The 19,413-nt window shown below is 43.6% G+C and overlaps 1 pseudogene; it reads right to left on the bottom strand.

The window, feature by feature from the left end:
• On the bottom strand, window positions 11,011-13,427 carry Gm4740 (predicted gene 4740; annotated as a pseudogene).

Raw genomic sequence — 19,413 nt, 5'->3', positions numbered from 1 at the left:
TGACCTCTTCTTCTATAGTGAGTTTTCTCATCACCATGTATGGTGTGTTTTTTACACCATGGCTGTATGTTTTGTTTTGTTTTGTTTTGTTTTGTTTTGTTTTGTTTTGTTTTTACAGATACTCTTCAGCAACTTGAAGAAGTTGCCTTCTAGGTCTAGTTTGCTAAAAGTTAGATTTTGTCAAATGCTTTTACTATATCATGATAATGTGACTTTTCTTCTTTAGCCTATTCATGTGATAAACTATATACATTGATTATAAAATGTTGAACCAAAGGATAAATCATCGTTGTAATGTATAATTTTCAAATAATTTAATCTTCTATTTATTTTTTAATTCAAAGTTGTGTCTAGGTGTGCATGTGTGTGTGTGCTGCCTGTTTTATGTGCACCACTGCATGTAGTACCCACAGAGGCCAGAAGAGGGTGGGAGATCCCATGGAACTAGAGTTGCAGGCAGTTGTGAACTGCTTGGTGTGAGTGGTAGGAACCAAACGTGGGTTCTCTGAAGCAAGTGCTCTTAACCTCTGAGCAACCTCTCTACGCACTTATTTTATTTTTAATTATGTGTATGTATGTGTCTTAGTTAGGGTTTTATTGCTGTGAAGAGACACTGTGACCATGGTTAACTCTCTTTTTAAAAAAAAATATTATTTATTTTATTTTATGTACATTGGAGTTTTGCCTGCATGTATGTATGTGTGAGCTGCCATGTGGGTGCTGGGTATTGAATCTGGTTCCACTGGGAGAGCAGCCAGCGCTCTTAGCCTCTGAGGCATCTCACCGGCTCATGTGGCAACTCTTATAAAGGAAAGCATTTCATTGGGGCTGGCTTTCAGTTCAGAGGTTTAAGTCCATTTCATCATGGCAGGACGCAGGCCAGCACGCAGCAGAGATGGTGCTGGAGCAGGAGCTAAGAGTTCTATATGCAGGCAGCAAGGAGAAAACTGTATTTCACTGAGCCCAGCCTTAAGCACTTGAGACCTCAAAGCCTGCCCCTGACAGTGGCACACTTCCTCCAACAAGGTCCTACCTACTCTAATAAGACCACACCTCCTAAGAGTGCCACTCCTTAGACCAAACATCCAAACACATCAGTCTATAGGACCCTTCCTATTCCGACTCTCCCCACCCACAGTGTGTGAGCGTATATGTGGGTCCATGCACGTGAGTGTAGGTGAACACAGAGGCCAGAAGCATTGCATCTCCCTGGAGCTGGAAGTTAGAGCTGTCTGAACAGTGGTGGAAACTGAGTTCAAGTCCTCTACAAGCACAGTATGTGTCCTAATGACTAAGCCATCTCTGCAGCTCAACAGTTATTTTTATACATTGTGTGTTGGGCTCAGTTCTCTGCCAGCAGATCCAGGGAAGAGGAGAGAGGTCCTGGTCCAGAGTCTCTCTGGGTCTGAGCATGATGGTGAGTGTCAAGGGGGAGTCTTGTCGAAGCAGGAACTCATTTTATTGTATCAGTCTTTTATTTATACAGGGTTGAGGAAGGAGGTGGGGACTTTTGGTGAGGTGAGATGACATAGGGGGCAGGGAAGGGTGACAGAGGGTATGGAATGACTGACAGGGCCAATAATGTTATTCTACATCAGCAGTAGCTAGGCAAAGGCAGGCTTAAGCAGGACTGGCTAAGTCACTCTAGTACAGAACTGAGCGAGAGTCTCTAAACTTGAGCAAAGGCTCAGACTTCCTCACTAGGTCTCATAGTATCTGGCCGAATAAGGCCCAACAATTGTGGTATTATATTTGATAATTACCTTTATGCCTTCACTGAGAGATACTTATCTGTATGATGTTTTGGTCCAATTTCAGTCCTGGGCAATGCTGCTTTCATAAAATATGCTAGAAAATATTCCCTCAACTTTATCTTTTGGACAAGATTTTAGGGAATTAATCTTGGCACTGTTGATGCCTGGTATTAATTTTAGAAATTCTCAATCATGTGACTTTAAATATTTCCTCTGTTTGCTTTTAAATTTTTCTCACTCTGCCACTCTCATCACATAAATGAGCCAGAATTTGGATATTACGTTACATTGTTATCTTAGGTAAGGTTTTACTGCTGTGAACAGACACCATGACCAATGCAAGTCTTATAAAGATCAACATTTAACTGGGGCTGGCTTACAGGTTCAGAGGTTCAGCCCATTATCATCAAGGCAGGAGCATGGCAACATTCAGGTAGGCACGGTACAGGAGGGCCTAAGAGTTCTACATCATCATCTGAAGGCTGCTAGCAGAATACTAACCTCCAGGCAGCCAGGATGAGGGTCTTAAAGCCCATGCCCACAGTGACACACCTACTCCAACAAGGCCACTTCTTTAAATAGTGCCACTCCCTGAGCCAAGCATATTCAAACTATAACAATTGGTTTTTTGCTTTGGGTTTATAAGTTTCTATTGATTTATCTTGTCCTCAGAGCTTCTCTTCTCAGCCATGTCCAGTCTATTAATATTAACAAGCCCATCAAAGGCATTCTTTATTTCTGTTACAGTGGTTCCTTTAAAATTATTCTTTTTATCATTTGTTTTGCCTAATGTATGTACATGCACCTTGTGCAAGGCCTAGTACACACAGAACCAGAGGAGGGCATTTGATCCCCTGGAACCAAAGTTACAGGCAGTTATGAGTCACCATATGGATGCTGGGAACCCAGGTCCTCTGTAAGAACAATAAGTGCCCTGCTGAGCCAGCTTTAGCTCCTACAGTGTTTTCTATATCTAGGAAATTCGAATTCATTTTTCCTTGGCGTTTCTGCTTCTTAAACTCTCTTACCTGTTTTGTGTATTTCCTACTGTTTTCTTTATAGCCCTTAGGGTATTAACTGTAATTATTTTAAGTTGCCAAGCTAATAATTCCAATATCAATGCAATCCCTGAGACTTGTTCTGACTCCCCGCCTCTTCAAGCTGTGGGGTATGCTTTATAGTGTGCCTTGTGCTTTTGCTTGAAAGCTGACCCTGATCTGCTAGGTGAACAGAGCTACTGCCACGGGGCTGTCAATGGCTGAACGGAGGGGAAGCTGTTGCAGACACCTAGGCTTCCATCTTAGACTCAGTGATTCAGAGGCTGGGAATCCACAAGAATGTCTTAATTTTTCAGTCTCCTTTGACAGGGAAGGTGTCTAGAGGGGACTGGGACTGAATATTTTTACTGTCTCCAGTTGGTTTAGGTTCCTGGTAATTTGGAGTCTAGTAAAATAGTTTCTGTTGAGAGCAGGTTTTCTTAAAAACAGAAATTTGATGATGTGCCCATCAGCTTTCTGTCATGTGACAGTAGCTGCGAGAAGCACTTTATAAGGGGAAATGTTTATTTTGGCTCATGCTTCCTGTGCATGGTCACTTGGCCCTGTTGCTTTTGGGCTGTTGGCAAGGCAGCATGTCATGGCTGCAAAGTGTCTTGGAGATAGCCACTCCTCATATGGAAGCCAGGGAGCAAACAGAGATAGGAAAGGGATACACTTTTCCACTGTCCTTGTAGGCTCTGCCTCTGAGGGGGTGGAGAATGCATTCCTAAGAACCACAAGGAAGTCAGAAGACAACTTTCAGGACCTAGCCCCCTCCTTCCACTGTGAGCGCTATGGAACCGAACTCAAGCACTAGTAAGCCATCTTGAGGCCACCACTGTCTCTCAGTAGTCGCACTACAGGGTAGGGACCGAGTCTTTAACACATGAGCCTTTGAAGGTCATGTGTTTCAAGGTCTAAATTATAGTAGTTATATTTCAAAATAGTTACTTCCCTCCCCTCCTGGATGTACAGGGGAATTTTTATTTGACTCCCAGTGGGAGACTCTGAAAATAAAACTCACAGCAATAGAGGGTGGGCCCCAAAGACAAAGCCCCTGGGGACTTTGACTCTCAGGTGATCTACATGAGTTTCTGGCAACTCAGCGGTGGCTGTTTCGGCATTCTCCAGAGAGCAAGTTTCTCAAAGTTATTTAAAAATAAAAAGAGAAGGGTCAGTGGTACAGCTCGGTGGTGCAGCAGGTGCCTACCATGCACGAAGACCCGGCTTTAGTCCTGGAAATACATAATGAAAATTACAATGTTGGGAGTTATACTCAGTTAGGAAAGTTACATAATTTGACATTATTGTTAGTAGAACGTTGCTCTATGAAACTTTTATCATAGACAGGCCTAACGGTTCATAGGTATAATCCCAACATTTCAGAGATGGAAGGAGGCTTGCCATGAGTTTTAGGCCAATGTAGACTACAAAATGTGACCCTGTCTTAAAAATTATTATGGCACAACAATTAAATGATTTTTGCCGAAATGAATGTGTCGGTGGGTGGATGAGAAATGTCCTCCATAGTGATGGGCATTTGAACTCTGTGTCCTAAATGGTGGTGATATTTGAGGAGATTTGGTTGATGAGGTCTTGCTGGGGGAAGGAAGGAAGTCATGGGGCAGGCTTTGAGGTTAAAAAGTCTCTAAAGTACTTCCACTCAGTACCACATCTGGTTCGCTCTCTCCGCTTTTGCTTGCAGATGGCAATGTGACCACTCTGCTCCCTGCTCCAGCCACTATACACACTGACTCCTGCCGTGCTGTCCCTCCATTAAGGACTCTAAACCTCTGCAACCATAAGCCCAAATAAACTCGGCCTTCATAAGTTGCTTTTGTCAGGGTGTTTTACCGTAGCAACAGAAAAGTAACTGTCTTATCTAGGGTTCCTATCACTGTGAAGAGACACCGTGACCATGGCAACTCTTAGAAAGGACAACATTTAATTGGAGCTGGCTTACAGTTTCAGAATGTAGTTCATTATCATCATGGCAGGAAGTGTGGCAGCCTGCAGGCAGACAAGATGCTGGAGAAGGAACTGAGAGTTCTGTATTCGGACCAGCAGGCAGCTGGAGGAAGATCATGAGTCTGGCTTGAGATTCTGAGACCTTCAAGTTCATCCCCTAGTGATACACTTCCTCCAATAAAGCCACACTTCATTCAACAAGACCACATCTACTCCAAAAAGGCCACACCTCCTAATAGTGACACTCTCTGAGTCTATAGGGACCATTTTTACTCAGACCACCACAGTAACTAATACAGAATATAATAAATATTTGAAGAAAATATATTTTTGGGGTTTGTTTTGTTTTGTTTTGTTTTGTTCTGTTTGAGACAAGGTTTCTTTGTGTAGCAGAGCCCTAGCTGGCTCAAAACTTGCTTTGCAGACCAGGCTGCCCTTGAACGCACAGAGATTCACCTGTACTGCCTCCCAAGTGCTGGGATTAAAGGCACGAAGCATTATGCCCTGTGATAACTTAAAAACTGGAGAAGTTTTCATTGCATTACTTATCCAGACATCTGCAGCCAATCACTGGACTTTGCAGATGCATTCAATAATAAAGTTCTTCATCTCTGATACTTTTACCAAGGCTCATTTAGGAAAGCAAGGTGTTTGCATGGGTTCCCTTCCCATCTGAAATTCTTTCCCAATTTAATCTTCCCTTAAGCCTTGAAAGCGCTTCCCATGGCTCAGGTTTCTACAGGTGGTATTTGTAAACTTAATCTTGTATTGACTTAACTTAAGGGTGTCTGTGTGAACAGTACCTAGACATTAGTCTTTACATAAAAATTCACTTTCACATGAAATGCATTGCCTGTTGCCTTCTCTCTAAAATCTAAGTGCTGTGATATTTGCGGCATGATAATTAACCTTTATGATGCATCTGTATAGCTAGGCAGACATGATATACCTTCTAGTGACTACCTCCATATGACTGGAAAGTGAACTTTCAGTGCAGTAGCAAATGACACTGTGGGTAGAGCCGCATAGTTTAATGACAGTTTGATGCATAAGCTTGCCTTGTGAAGCTCTGGAGTCATCATTTGCAAACAGAGAGATTTATAATGCTGAAGGAAAACAGCCTCAGACCCATTAATTCCTTGTTTGAGTCACATTTTCGTTTCTGTAAGTTTACTTTGCTGGGATTTGTTTTCTGTGGCTTCACTACTTGCCATCTGGTCATCTTTAATATCTAATACATCTCTTTTTACTTTCATTTAGCAAAGCAACCATATTAAGTAAAATAGTAGAAATAGTATTTTCCCTCAAGCTACAAGCTAACATCTAGAAAAGGGCTTCTTGAAACAGGCTTAGTAATTTAGATAATAACTAAGTTACTTTCCTTTGATGTGAACACTTAGATTTATACCTAACATGGGCTGGGAATGACTCTGCATCATTTTTAAAATTGCTCTAAAAACGAATGGGATAAATTCATAGAATATAATAATTGATATTGTTAAAATGTTTTACTACCCAAAGTAATATAGATTTAATGCTATTCATATAAAATTTGAATGAGCTTTCTTAAAGAAATTGGAAATTTTGTATGGCCCCACACAATTCACACCTGTTGCTGTGAGAGAAAAAGAAAATGGGGAGAAAGAGCTTATTTGGCTCAGAGTTTAAGGATATATTCCACCATGGCAGATAATTCAAATTAACAGGAGCTGATGGCAGCTGGTCACATCATAACCACAGTCAAGAAGCAGAGATGAATACTTGTGTCAGGTCACCTTGTTCTAGGACCCAAACCTTGAAAATGGTGTAGCCCACGTTTATGATAGGTCTCCCCACTTCAATTAACCGAGTCAAGGAAGGCCTCACTGATGTGGCCAGAGGCTTGTTTCTTAGTTATTTTCAGACCTACTCAAGTTGGCAACCAAGATCAATGGGTATTACAAGTCTGCTTCTAGTCAGCTTGTCACTCAACCACATACTTTAGAGCATAATATTCTTCCTCTTGCCCTCGTCTTCTAAAAGAACAACAAACTGCATTTAGCCAACTTTCAAAGTCCCCAAAGTCTTTAATGATTCCAATCCCCTTCAAAAGCCCGTGTCATCTAAGACCCAAGACAATCTCCTAACTGGGAGTTCCCAATTTTTAAAAATTACAACATATAAAGACACAGAGAAAATATTCCTCTTTGGAAAGAGAACAGACACATGACCAGGAATTATCAGACTAAACCAAGATCAAAACCCACCAGGTCAACAGTGGAACTCAGCAACTCCATGTCTGGCATCTGGAGCTCACATGGCATCAACACATCTCCAAAAGGCTCAGATAGTCCCTCCCCTCCGGCTCTGCTGTCTGTAACATGTGTTCTCCCTTGGGCTGGCCCTGTTTTCCACCTGCTGTTCTCTTTGATATTTGCCTTATGGTTCTTGCATCTCCAGCGTCCCATCTTCAGGGTTCCAGCTTCACTTTAGAACTTCATACAGTGTCCTCCAAGGATGCCTATGGATGCTAATCTTGGTTGTCAGCCTCATTGGACTGGAGACTGAGTAAGAGATGCACCTTCTGGTAGATCGTCAGCTTATTTACAGAAAAGGGTTAATAAAGGGGAAGGCCCTTTAGAGCGGCTGCAGCTCAGGTGGAGAGGTCTGAGGGAAAAGCAACGCTGCTTTTTCCTGTCCACCTTTGCCCTCTGTTGTTGAGGTCATCTCCCTGTGGCTGACATTCATACTGCTGTCCTTAGATGACACAAGAACACAGCTTCTTTGACCTTTCAATGTGAAGACTTTTGCCTCTCCAGGAACCTGAAGAGCATCATGCCAGGAGAACCAATTTAAATATAAGACCAATTCTAAATGACAAACTCCTAAGGCAGAATAGAAAGGTGGCTGTCAAATTAGGGTTTAGAAAAAACAGTTTTTATTCAAAGGGTGCGACCTTTTTAATTGTAAAATGAAACCCTGAAGAGTCAATATTCAACATGATGATATGTTAATGATACTATTACTAGCTATAGTTAATGGTTTTTTTGGTTTGGTTTGGTTTTTTTGTTTTGTTTTGTTTTTGTTTTTGTTTTTTTGGGTTTTTTTGGGTTTTTGGGTTTTTTTTTGTTTTTTTGGGTTTTTTTGTTTGTTTGTTTTTTGAGACAGGGTTTCTCTGTGTAGCCCTGACTGTCCTGAAACTCACTCTGTAGACCAGACTGGCCTCAAACTCAGAAATCCGCCTGCCTCTGCCTCCCAAGTGGTGGGATTAAAGGCATGGGCCACCACAGTCTGGCAATAGAGCAGATCTTAAGAGCACCTATGTCCCTACAAAATTAAAAGTCTGTGAGAGATGTATGTGTTCCTTGATTGTGTTAATTATTTCACAACACACACAATTTCAAGTCATCATATTTTATACCTGGAATATGCACAATTTTAATTTATTAGTGCTGTTTCTATAAAGCTTTTTGGGGGAAGCATAAAATTCTAATAAGGCATAAAGAACCCCCCCTCCCTGAGGCTAGATATGTCATAATGGTAGTGACAACTTTGATAAGTAGAGTCAACTAAGAAGTTAGCCACTGAGCACACCTGAGAGAGATCTTGATCAGGTTCACTGAAGTAAGAAGACCAATTTTAAGGTGGGCAGCACCTTCTGATGAAGTCCAGGTAAAGGAGAGTCCAAGGGAAATAAGGGCTTGGGGTGTGTGTGTGTGTGTGTGTGTGTGTGTGTGGTATATGTGGTATGTGTGTGTAGTGTGTGTGGTGGGGGGTTGATGTGGTGTGTGTGGTATGTGGTGTGTGTGTGTGTGTGTGTATGTGTGTGTGTGTGTGGTATATGTGGTATGTGTGTGTAGTGTGTGTGGTGGGGGGTTGATGTGGTGTGTGTGGTATGTGGTGTGTGTGTGTGTGTGTGTGTGTGTGTGTGTGTGTGTGTGTGTGTGTGTGTTTGCCTGTTGGCCTTCATGTCTTGCTTTTGAGTTCATCTATCCAGTTTGCCAATGCATCCACCCTATTGCTGCCACTGGTATTGCTACATTCTCATACTAGAAACCAGCTTCTTGGAGCTTCCAACATGGACTCAAGCTAAGCAGCTCTCCAGGAGTCCCCAGGCCTTCAGCACCAGATTGGGAGCCCCGAAGCATCCATTCTCATGGACTGAGCAGATACCAGGTTCCCAGTGTCTCTACAATACAGATAGCCAGTGTTAAACTACCCAGTCCACACCACACAAGCCACTCTTAATAAATCCCCTTCTGTAGCACATATCCACTCTGTCAGTTCTGTTCCTCTACAGATGCTGACTAACAGGTTTGTACTGGCAGGTAAGAGAAAGAAAACATGGAACTGAACCTTAGAGAAGGTAGGAATTAAACTCATGCAGACCAAGAGAGTTTTTAGAGAAGGTAGGTTTTGAGGAGATACTCAGATATAAAATTATTGAGAGATTTTGAGTTCTCAACCTATTATGTGGATTGGTTTGCACTCGACACAATAGATTTTTTTTAAGATATTTTCTTTTTAAGGCAGAGGCCATTCATGATGGCACACCTGAAGGGAGTGTCTCTCTCTGGAGGGAGACATAGCCATATCTCTGTGAGTTCAAGGGCAGCATAGTCTACATAGCAAGTTCCAGGTCAGCTACTACATTAGAGAGACCCTACCTCAAGAATAAAAATCTCTTTAAGGCAGAGGCAGGTCATCTAGCAAAACTTATGTTTCAAGGACTTTTCCTGGGCTCTAACTTACCAGGTGAATTTTTATTTTTCGTTTTAATTATAGTTTGCTCTTTAAAACAAAATTTAAATTTAAATACATTTTGATCATATTTTTCTCCTCCCCCCGAGTCCTTCCAGACCTTCTTCCTAAACACCCAATTTTAAGTTCTTTCTTAAAAGACAAAGCAGAGCTGAATATAGCAACATATAGTAATATGTTGATCTACAACTCGTGAATCTAAGGCCTGTCCTGGAGTGGTTGGTACACCCAGTGTCGCTGTGTTGGAGAAAACTGATTTTCCCTCTCCCTGCAGGAGTAAATGGCAAGACAATTCAGTTGTTAACCACTATCAGACCAACTAGGTTTTCTTTCATTTTTCATTTGTTTAAATATAACAAAGTAAAATACAATAAGATAAAACAAAAACTATCACAGTGATGTTGGACAAGACAAACCAACAGAAGGGAAAGAGCCCAAGAGGAGGCACGAGAATCAGCGACCTACTTCTTCACGTACTCAAGAATCCCATGAAAGCACTAAACTGGAAGCCATAATACGTACATAGAGGACCTGGTGTAGGCCTGTGCAGGCCCTGTGCGTGCTGCTTCAGTCTCTGGAAGTTCAATGAGCTCGCTCATGTTGATTTAGAAGGCCTTGTTTTCTTGGTGCTCTCCAGCTCTTCACACTATCAAAGGAGAAACTTAAACACTAAGCTGGAGCCACAATCCTTTATCTACAATGGTCTACTACCTGCAAGATATGCTAGGGTAATGGTGGCACAAAGTTTATGGGAGTAACCAACCAATAACTGATTTGGCTTGAGGCCCATTCCACAAGATGGAACATTGTATGGATGACCAAGAACCTGAGACTAGATAGCCCAGGGACATAGGGTAAAACCATGTAACACTAGTCTAAAAAAAAAAAGAAAGAAAGAAAAAAAACCTGTAGTGATAAAATGACTCCTAGGGACATTCTGCTAGCCTCATAGATCAGTGCCTTGCTCAGCCATCATCAGAGAAGCTTCCTCCTGCAGCAATGAGAACAAATACAGAGACTCTCAGCCAGACGTTACACAGAGAGTGAGAGACCTTGGAACACACGGCCCTAAATGGGATCTGCATCAAATATCTCCCCTCAGAGCTGAGAGAACCTTTGAAAGATGAAATGGAAGGACTTTATTATTTTTTTAAACAAAGGATGCTTAAACTTCAAGCTACCAGACTGTCATAATCAGAAATAACTGTGGAGTTCAGGTGGGTTTTGAGGCCATTAGCGTTCACAACAGTTGTACTGATTTTTCCTAGAAAAGGGGTCATGGTAGAAGAGAAGATGCTTGCCTTTTTTTTTTTTTTTTTTAAATGTTAGGAACACACGGTATAGAACAAGCTAACTCTTCTATTCATCACTTTGACAAATCTGAGAGATGGAACCCTGGGCAGGCATATACATGCATGTCCTTTAGCGCAAAGATCTTCAAGTCAGGACAAACAATGCCAGTGTATTCCTGTACCCTTCTTTCTTTCTTTCTTTCTTTCTTTCTTTCTTTTATCAGTCACAGTTTTATTAGATTCTGGATTTAAAAGGCCCAGATTCAGTAGAGGGGAGGGCGGTAGTTCTGACTCTTGGATGCCATGGGCCAAGTGCTGTCTAGCACCAGATCCACTTTACCAAGTAAGGACTGGGCCAATTCTTGGCACAGATGTGTATATGGTAGGAGTAATGTCCAGGAAGCTGAGGGCCCCCTGTGCCTTTAGCCTGATCCCTGTAGGCCCCAGTCCTGCTGGCATAGCCCCTGGCTTGTGGTACGGCACTCTGCACACTCTCTGCTCTGCTCTGGGGTTTTAGACGTCTCACCAGTGTACTGAGGTAAAGGAAGGCAGTATGCCTCCCTCTGCCAGCACTCAGAGTCAGAGACAAGGAGGTGTGGGAGGCAGAGAAGCTGACACCTCCAGTATCCCACAACTACGCAGAGGCATTTGGAGCAATGTTGACCTCTTACAGAGGTCAAAGAAGACAGGAAAGGAGGGAGCAGTAAGTGTGGTCATAGAGACTGGCTGTCCCCAGTCAGGTGTACAAGGTGTCCAGGTCCAGCTCAACAGCTGAGGAGTGAAGGATGTGGCGGCTTGTTGGTCTGGGAATCGGGTCTCACTACTTTAAGCCACTGCATCTTCTGCTGGTGCTGCTGCACAGCATCCTGCACACGGGCATCCATCATAGCCTCCGTGAGGACTCCGTCCTCAGATGAATATGCTATGGCCTGCCACACCACAGCAAGCTGAGCAATCTCCCGGCCTGACATCCCCTCCTTCAGCTGGGCGACCTCCTAGCATTTCTTTCCGTGGTCAAACTGGGCCACCTTCAAGCATTGCTTTCCTTCTGTGGCCGGCTTAAGGACATACTTGTCAAAATACATTCTCACCAGGTGCTCTCGCTCCTCCCGCTATGGCAGGGCAAAGCAGACCATCTCGTCAACGCGGTCATTGATAGCCCAATCAAACTGCTCAGGCTGGTTACTGGCCACAACCAGCATGAACTTACTACTGTGTTGTCCTGTCCTATGTAGGAATTCATTCAGAGTAGCCCTGAGCTCTTCACTTATCTTTTCAGTCGCTCGTTTCCTGAGGAAGGCATCTGCTTCATCCACAAAGAGCAGGAGGCCTCGTCGGTTGGTGCTTGCCCATTCAAAGACCTCGTGCACGGCAGTCACACCCTCCCTCCCCATTGGGGCCACGTCCCCGCCTGTCATGATGGCGTAGTCCATGCCTGAATGCAGTGCAAGTTTCTTGGAAAATAGTGTCTTGCCAGTCCCCGGGGGCCCATACATCAGGACGTTTCTATACAGGCTTTTGTTCTTCTTGGTATTTCTTGTTGCGATGGCAATATTTCGTACCCGTGCCTCCAGGCTAGGACTGAGGATGACGCCCTCCAATGCATCCTGGGGTCTGCTGACCAGTCGCCTGCTGACCTGGATGGGATGCCTCAATGCCTCTAGCACTGAGATTCGGGAGGTCTCTCTCACCAAGGACGGCTTTCCCAATCGGGCCTCAATATACCGACCAGCAACAGAGGTAGCATTCTTGGCAGAATAGACTCCAACAGCTAATAGTGTCAACCCAGCCACCGTAGCTGTCACTTTGTCCCAGTCTGTCACAAAGGCACGGAATCCTTCACCAAACAAGGTTCCAGCTGTCCTGATAGACTCCAAGATTGTCTGGAGGTGCTCAGCAGCCTTGAGTCAAATCTGTTCCCGGATGATATCTGCATTCTCTTGATCAGCCTTGACCCGTGCTCCGGCTTCAGCTTCCACCCGCAACATCTCGTTTTTTATGCCGCAGCTCCATCTCGCGCTCCACAGTGGCTCGCCGTATGGCCTCCTGTTTCTGCACAGACTCCTCTTGTTTCCTTAAATTCTCTCCATTCAGAAGTTGCTGTTGTTTCAGCTGGTCCTCATAGCGTTGTCGAGCTAGCTTATCCTGGTACTGGGCCCTAGCCTGGTGCTGTCGTGTCTCTTCAGTCAGGGTTTTCCTTCTTTCCTCGGCTTGCACACGGATCTGTTCACTCTTCAGCTGCTCTACGGCAGCTTCGTACTCCTTGAGCTTGGACTGTTGTTCCAGCTGCAGTGTCTGCTCCTGCATCTGTGCAAGACTCCGTGCCTCCTTGGCATGGCGCGAGTGCTCCAACTCGCGCGCCACTTTGGCCGCACGTTCCAGGCCCGTCGGGTCGAAGTTGCTCCATTTGTCCTTGGGCGATGGCCGGTCTCCCGCACCGCGGTCACCGCCGCCCTCCGCCCCAGGTTGAGCGGGCGGCAAGGGCAGCGGAGGCCCTGTGCCTTCGCCCTTAGGACCCTTGATGCCGAAGAGCCACGACATGGTCTGCAAGCTCCGCGCGCCCTCGGCGGACCATATTGGAGCGTGACTCGCGGGGCTACTTGCAGTCACCACGCGCCGCGAGCGCGACTAACTGCGCAGGCGCGACACACACCCCTTCCTTCTGGACGACGGAAGTTTAGGCATACCCTTCTTTCAACCTGGATGTCTAGACATTTCTCTCCAGCACTGCTCATCCTGACTCTTTCTCCACTCGCTGTGAGCCATGTCTTTCCATCAGTGGGATTTCTCCAACCCCTTTCCCTTGGATTGGATTTCTTCTCCCAGCCCCATACCAACATATTCCTAAGAATACCCTTAAGGTGGGTTCAATGCCAAATGCAGTAGCACATATCGTTAAGTTTAGGATTAGGAAGATCTCTATGAATTCAGCCTGATCTACGCAGAGTACCAGGACGGCCTAGGGTACATAGAGAGACTCTCAATAAATTAAATAAATAAATAAATAAAATAAAATAAAAAATTTCAGAAAGCCTCCAGCTAATGGGGAGCTGATGAAAACATAATAAAAACACAAAAACTCAGTTAGCTTTTGTTTCTTTTCAAACACAGTTTTGAATGATGCCTTTCCGCTCAATTTTTCTGTTAACCTAAAACTGTTCTAAAACTAAAGTCTACTGAGGGAGAAGGAAAGAGGAGAAGGCAGACAGGCAGACAAGAAAAAGAAAAACACAGTAAATCGGGATGGAGAGATGACTCCCAGGTTCAGAGGACTGGCTGCTCTTGCAAAGGACCTTGGATTGATTCCCAGCACCCACTTGGCAGCTCATAACTGTCTGTAACCCTAGGCCCAAGGGATCCAATGCCCTCTTCTTGACTTCAAGGTCAACAGGCATGCATGTGGTTGCACACAGGTAGGCCAAACACTCATACACCTAAAAACTAAGTGAATCTTAAGGAAAGAATTCTGAGACCTTCCTAGAATAAGCCTAGCATCTTGTTTTGGAGTATCCCTTAGCTAATTTAAAGGGATGGAGGAGTTGGGAGGTCTCTATTGGGGCCTTTAAAAAGTATAGGCAGAAGGAGTTGATATTATAGGAATGTCCTAAAACATTAGACACTGGGTGAGAACCCAAATGAAGGCCTGCTTGCATTCACATTGTGCGGCCTGGAGAAGTCAGTCAGGTCCTCCAAGTGTCTGGGTGGCATGTCCCTCATCAGTCAATAATTTTTGAGTCCTAATATGTTATATACTGAAAGGCACTGAGTCTCAATCCTAAGAAGAGACTACAGAAACACAATAGGCAGAAAATGGAGTGGAGTTTCCTAATTTAATAGAAAAAATTAGACAGGCAAGGACATTTCTGGAGCAGTGTATGTCTTGGTCATGTTTCACCCAGCTTGTGAAATGGAATTCTCATTTAAGAAATCTTTTAGCACAAAGCTGTACACTGTTGCTGTACTGGGCAGAAAATATGAAAGGACACATTCCTTGGCTTTTCTCCTGGACTGGTTTAACTATAGTTGAAGTATTGGCAGCTATATTTAGAAGACAAATAGCAATCTGAGACAGTTTCTGACTACCATGCACTCTGGAGAAACTGTATTTAGGGGAGAAACCAAAATTACCTTAGATCTCAGGCATGATTATTAGCACTGCCTTGATCAGTTTGCCCAGCCTTTGAGTCCCTGCAAAAGCATTTTGCAAAACCCCATCTCATTTTTTCCTAACCTTGATTTGCAGACATTTCTATTTCTGGGGAGGATGGAAACTCTCATGTTGGGGAACTGATGGTTTTGTTCTGTTTTTGGGGGGCGGAGCATTTCTTCTCCTTGTGTCCATGTGTTTGGTAATGAGTCTTGTGGAAGCTTGGCTGAGAATGACCTCCAGGAGCTCATGTGTTTGAATGTTTGGTCCTCAAAGATGGAACTGTTTGGGAAGGGCTAGGAGGTGTGGCCTTAATGGAGGAGCTGTGTCACTGGGGGTGGGCTTTGAGGTTTGAAAAGACTCCTGCCATTCCTAATGCCTCTCTACCACCAAATGTCAGAGCAAGAGGTGAGCTCTCAGCCATTCCTGCCACCATGCCTTTGCTCCACCATCATGGACTCTCACCCTCTGAAAACATAAGCCCCATTAAATGTTTTCTTTAATAAATTGTTTAGGTTATGGTGTTTTATCATGTATAGAACTACAATTTGTATAAATGGTCTCTGTGGTTTAGCATATCTGGGGTTAAATCATGGCTCAGCCATTTGCTCATTCTAATTTAAGCCTCAGTTTATAAACATACAAAGTAAAGAATATAAGCCTTCATAGCTTTGGTGTGAGACCTGTGTGAGAGGAGGCACATGGCCCTTCCACAGTGCCTGACGTTTAGAGAGCGCCTGACTTTTCACAGGGTGGAAACTATAGCCTTGTATACGGCACTTCCATTCTGTGCAGCATGATGCCCTGAGAACAATCAGAGGAAAATTGGACCAGATGTAGCAGCTCCTGAAGTCTTTACCACAGTGTGCAAGGAAAGAGGAAAGTCTGGGTTCGCTAAAGTGCATTACCGTTATAACTGGACATGATGGTTCACTTCTGCCTTGGTGGTCCAGTATTCCTCTATCACAAGGAGAATTATGGGTGTCTTGTAAAAACATATCCATGAAAATCAGAGGCCCACAGCCTTTCCAGATTGTCCCATAACTGGGACAATATCAACTCTCCAAGAATGTGCCACGTGCCCCTAACACTGGTGATCAAGTAGGACTATTTGGAAAGTCCAGTTTGGGGAGAAATTGCTGTCCTTTGTCTGAATATTATCCTGGAATCTCAGATGGTCTTAAGCAGAGTACAGGACTTCAAAGGAGCCATAATTAAAAATACCTAGACACCGTGGTTCCGGAAAAGCACTAGCTACAATGAGCTAATTTCCTTTTGCTTGTTTAAATATTGTTCAGAGGTAGAAAAGAAGATCAGAGGAAATTGGGGCTGGAGAAATGACAGTTTGGTGGCTGAGAGCACTGGCCTCTACCAGAGGACCTGGGTTCAGTTCCCAGCACCCATGGGTGCTAACAACCATCTGTAATGTCAGTTCCAGGGGATCTGATAGAGTCTTCTGACTCCACAGGCAGCAGGCATGCACACAGTGCAGAGACAGGCATACAAACAAACACCCTATATGTGAAATAATGTAAATGAAAAAAATTTTTAAACTTTTTTAAAAAAAGAAAAGATCAGAGAATATTATTTCCTTCCCACATTCTAAATGTGTCAGACTATCTTTAAAAAAAAAGGAGTCTTGGCAAATGACTGCACTCCACACACCTGATGCAAAGGTCCAAGGCGGGAGGGAGAAAGCTGTGGGCCTTGTGTTTTGTGTTTCATTTGTTTGTTTTGGTTTGAGCTGAACACAAAGAGCTCCCATGAGTGTTCACTGAGCGTCCATGGGACAACACACGAGCTTGGCTTTGGGAGAGGGCCTGGTGTGCCTCTGGCTGTATCATCACACATTGCTAATAGCAGCGCCTGGAGCTGATGCTGGCAAATCTCGCTGTTGGATGACACTTAGAACCCAACATTCCTTTTATGTTTACTCTTTCCCCAAAGGTCCCCTTACATGCTATCTTAAAAATGCTACACACTTAATAATATAGTTGAGCAATTCTAAAAGTGTTAGTCTTCTTACCCTGTGAGAGAACTTCATTCCTAGGTGTGTTTCCTTAACCGTGATCAGGCATCCCTCCAACACAGTTACAAGGATGGATCAGTCTTGTGAATTTTCTGAGATTTCCTCTGGGATGTTCTGCTTTAAGCAGCGGCCAAACATATAGGCTTCATCAACATTGTTTGTGTACGCGATAAGTCTCCAGAGCACAGTCTGTGAGTGCAGAAAAGACTGTGAGAGAGATGGCTAGGGTTTGGCACCAAATGTTACATTTCGTAATAAGTTAAGTTTCCATAATATATTAGAACCACTACAAACGCATCTGCAAACAGTTCTATGTCTCTTATCTGACAACTTGATAAGGAAATAACATAAACATACAACGAAATGTGTTATGATTAAAGCCGTGTCATAAAAAAAAAAAAAAAAACAGAACAAAAAAAAAAAAAAAAAAAAAACAGGCTGGAAAGCCAAACGGTGAACAGGAAGAAAACATCTGTTATTCTGTGAGGGCCAACAAACACTTGACGCCCTTATGAAATTCCACTGCCAATGGTGATTAAGTCAATTCTCCATGGCATACGGCTGCAACACTATGATAATGAAGAGTGAAAAACGATCTGTATTATAGCAATAAAAGAGACAAAAAGACAAAGAATAATGTAAAGGGGGGATAAGCGGATAGTAAGCACATCACAGGTTCAAAACTAAAAGAAACACATGGAGGCATAGTCAACCCTCCTCACCTTTGTGCAAACTCCCTACATCTTACCACACCCTCCCCTGTAACCAGAGTTCTGGAGATAATTATTTTGATGATAATGATAATAACCATTTCTTGGGCATGTTCCATGCGTCAAGCATTTGTTGAACACTTTCATGTTTTGTTTAGGATAGTCAGAAGATCATGACTCTACAACGATAGAAGATGGGCTTGAGCTTCTATTTGTCTTATGTTGGGGGTTGGTACAGGGACTCGTTATGTGGCCAGGAATTCACTATGCAGACTTGTCTCCAACTTGTAACCCCTGCCCTTCTTTAGCCTCTCGAGTCCCGGGATTGCAGAAAAGCAACATCGTACACAGCTCTATCATGACTGTTTTAATTGATGGTTTCCAGAAATAGTGGATCCTGCTCAAGATTCCACAGCTAGTGCCTGACAAACTCGGATGGGAGGCAAGGCTCCCTGAGTACTTACCATCCACCAGTCACTCGTCTTAGCTCAAGGGTAGCCTTTTACAACCAGAGGTATATCACAGGCACTGGCTCTGTGTAGCCCAACCAGGTATACTCTAGGAGGTAAGGGGAGCCAGTGTTTTTTCTGGAGACGGCAGATAGCTACGGGCTACAGTGCCCTTTGATGATGGAGCCGCAGCTACCTGTGGGCAGTGGGTGGCCATGATGATATGCCTCAGCAGTAAGAGTGATGAATGCTTGACGGGCCTTGAAACATTTTCTTCCCTTCTCTCTAGTATTGGGTGATAGCAGATCCCCAGTCACGAATCTCTCAACTATCTCCCTGTCCCGCTCTGTGCCTTCTGGTCTTTCCAGAACCCTCATAGCCACTCTCCCTGGTGGATCCTCTATTCAGAACTCCTGGAGTATTTCTAACTAACTCCAACCCTGAGTTCTTAACAAGTAAATTATGGAAACTAAAAGAGTTCAGAACTGAGCGAAGCAAGATGGTTATGGTTAACTACAGTGACTGCCTAAACAACTAAGAAAAGATATGACACTTTTATTTCATAAACAGTTATTATTTACAGAATTAAAAAAAATTTCAAAAAAATGCTTAAAGGTCCAAAGCTATAGGTCTGCTCCAAAATTTTACACTCATCATAACTTGTTATCTCCTGTATTTACCTTTCTTGTTGACAACAACAACAACAAAAACATGAAAAACTTAACTCAAGGAGAAAAGGGGGCTCACAGTTTGAAAGTCACTGCATCATGGTGAGGATATTAGCCCAAAGTGGCTGGCCACACTGCGTCCACGTCCACAGGGACAAAGCAGAAGGGGACTGATCCTAAACTCAGTTCGCTTTAGCCTGCCCTTGCAGTACTGTCTTCACATTTAAAGTGGGTCTTCCCACCCCAATTAGCCTAATCTAGGAACTCTTTCACTGATATGCTCTGAAGTTTGTCTCCTAGGTGATTTCAGATCCAATCAGCTCGGCAATACTAAGCATTACAGCTATTTCTTAGATTTACATCAGATTTCTTAGGAAATTGCGCTAGAAATGCTAGCACAAATAATTAGGCTAGTTCCACACTCAATCAGCTAATCTTAGCCCTGACAAAAACTGCATCCATAGTCAACTCTTCTTAATACATTCAAAGTTAATACAATTCACTAGTGACTGAAGGGATTGAGAACACGGAGGATGGCAAGCCCCTTGAATACGGTCTTTCCTGTCATTGGTTCAAGAAAGACTTTCCACAAAGGGTATATTAGATCATCATCAGCTTC

Source organism: Mus musculus, chromosome 15, assembly GCF_000001635.26.
Source record: "Mus musculus strain C57BL/6J chromosome 15, GRCm38.p6 C57BL/6J".
In the NCBI taxonomy this organism is placed as follows: domain Eukaryota; kingdom Metazoa; phylum Chordata; class Mammalia; order Rodentia; family Muridae; genus Mus; species Mus musculus.
The sequence above is the reverse complement of the archived record's forward strand: the minus strand, read 5'-3'. Positions and strand labels throughout refer to the sequence as shown.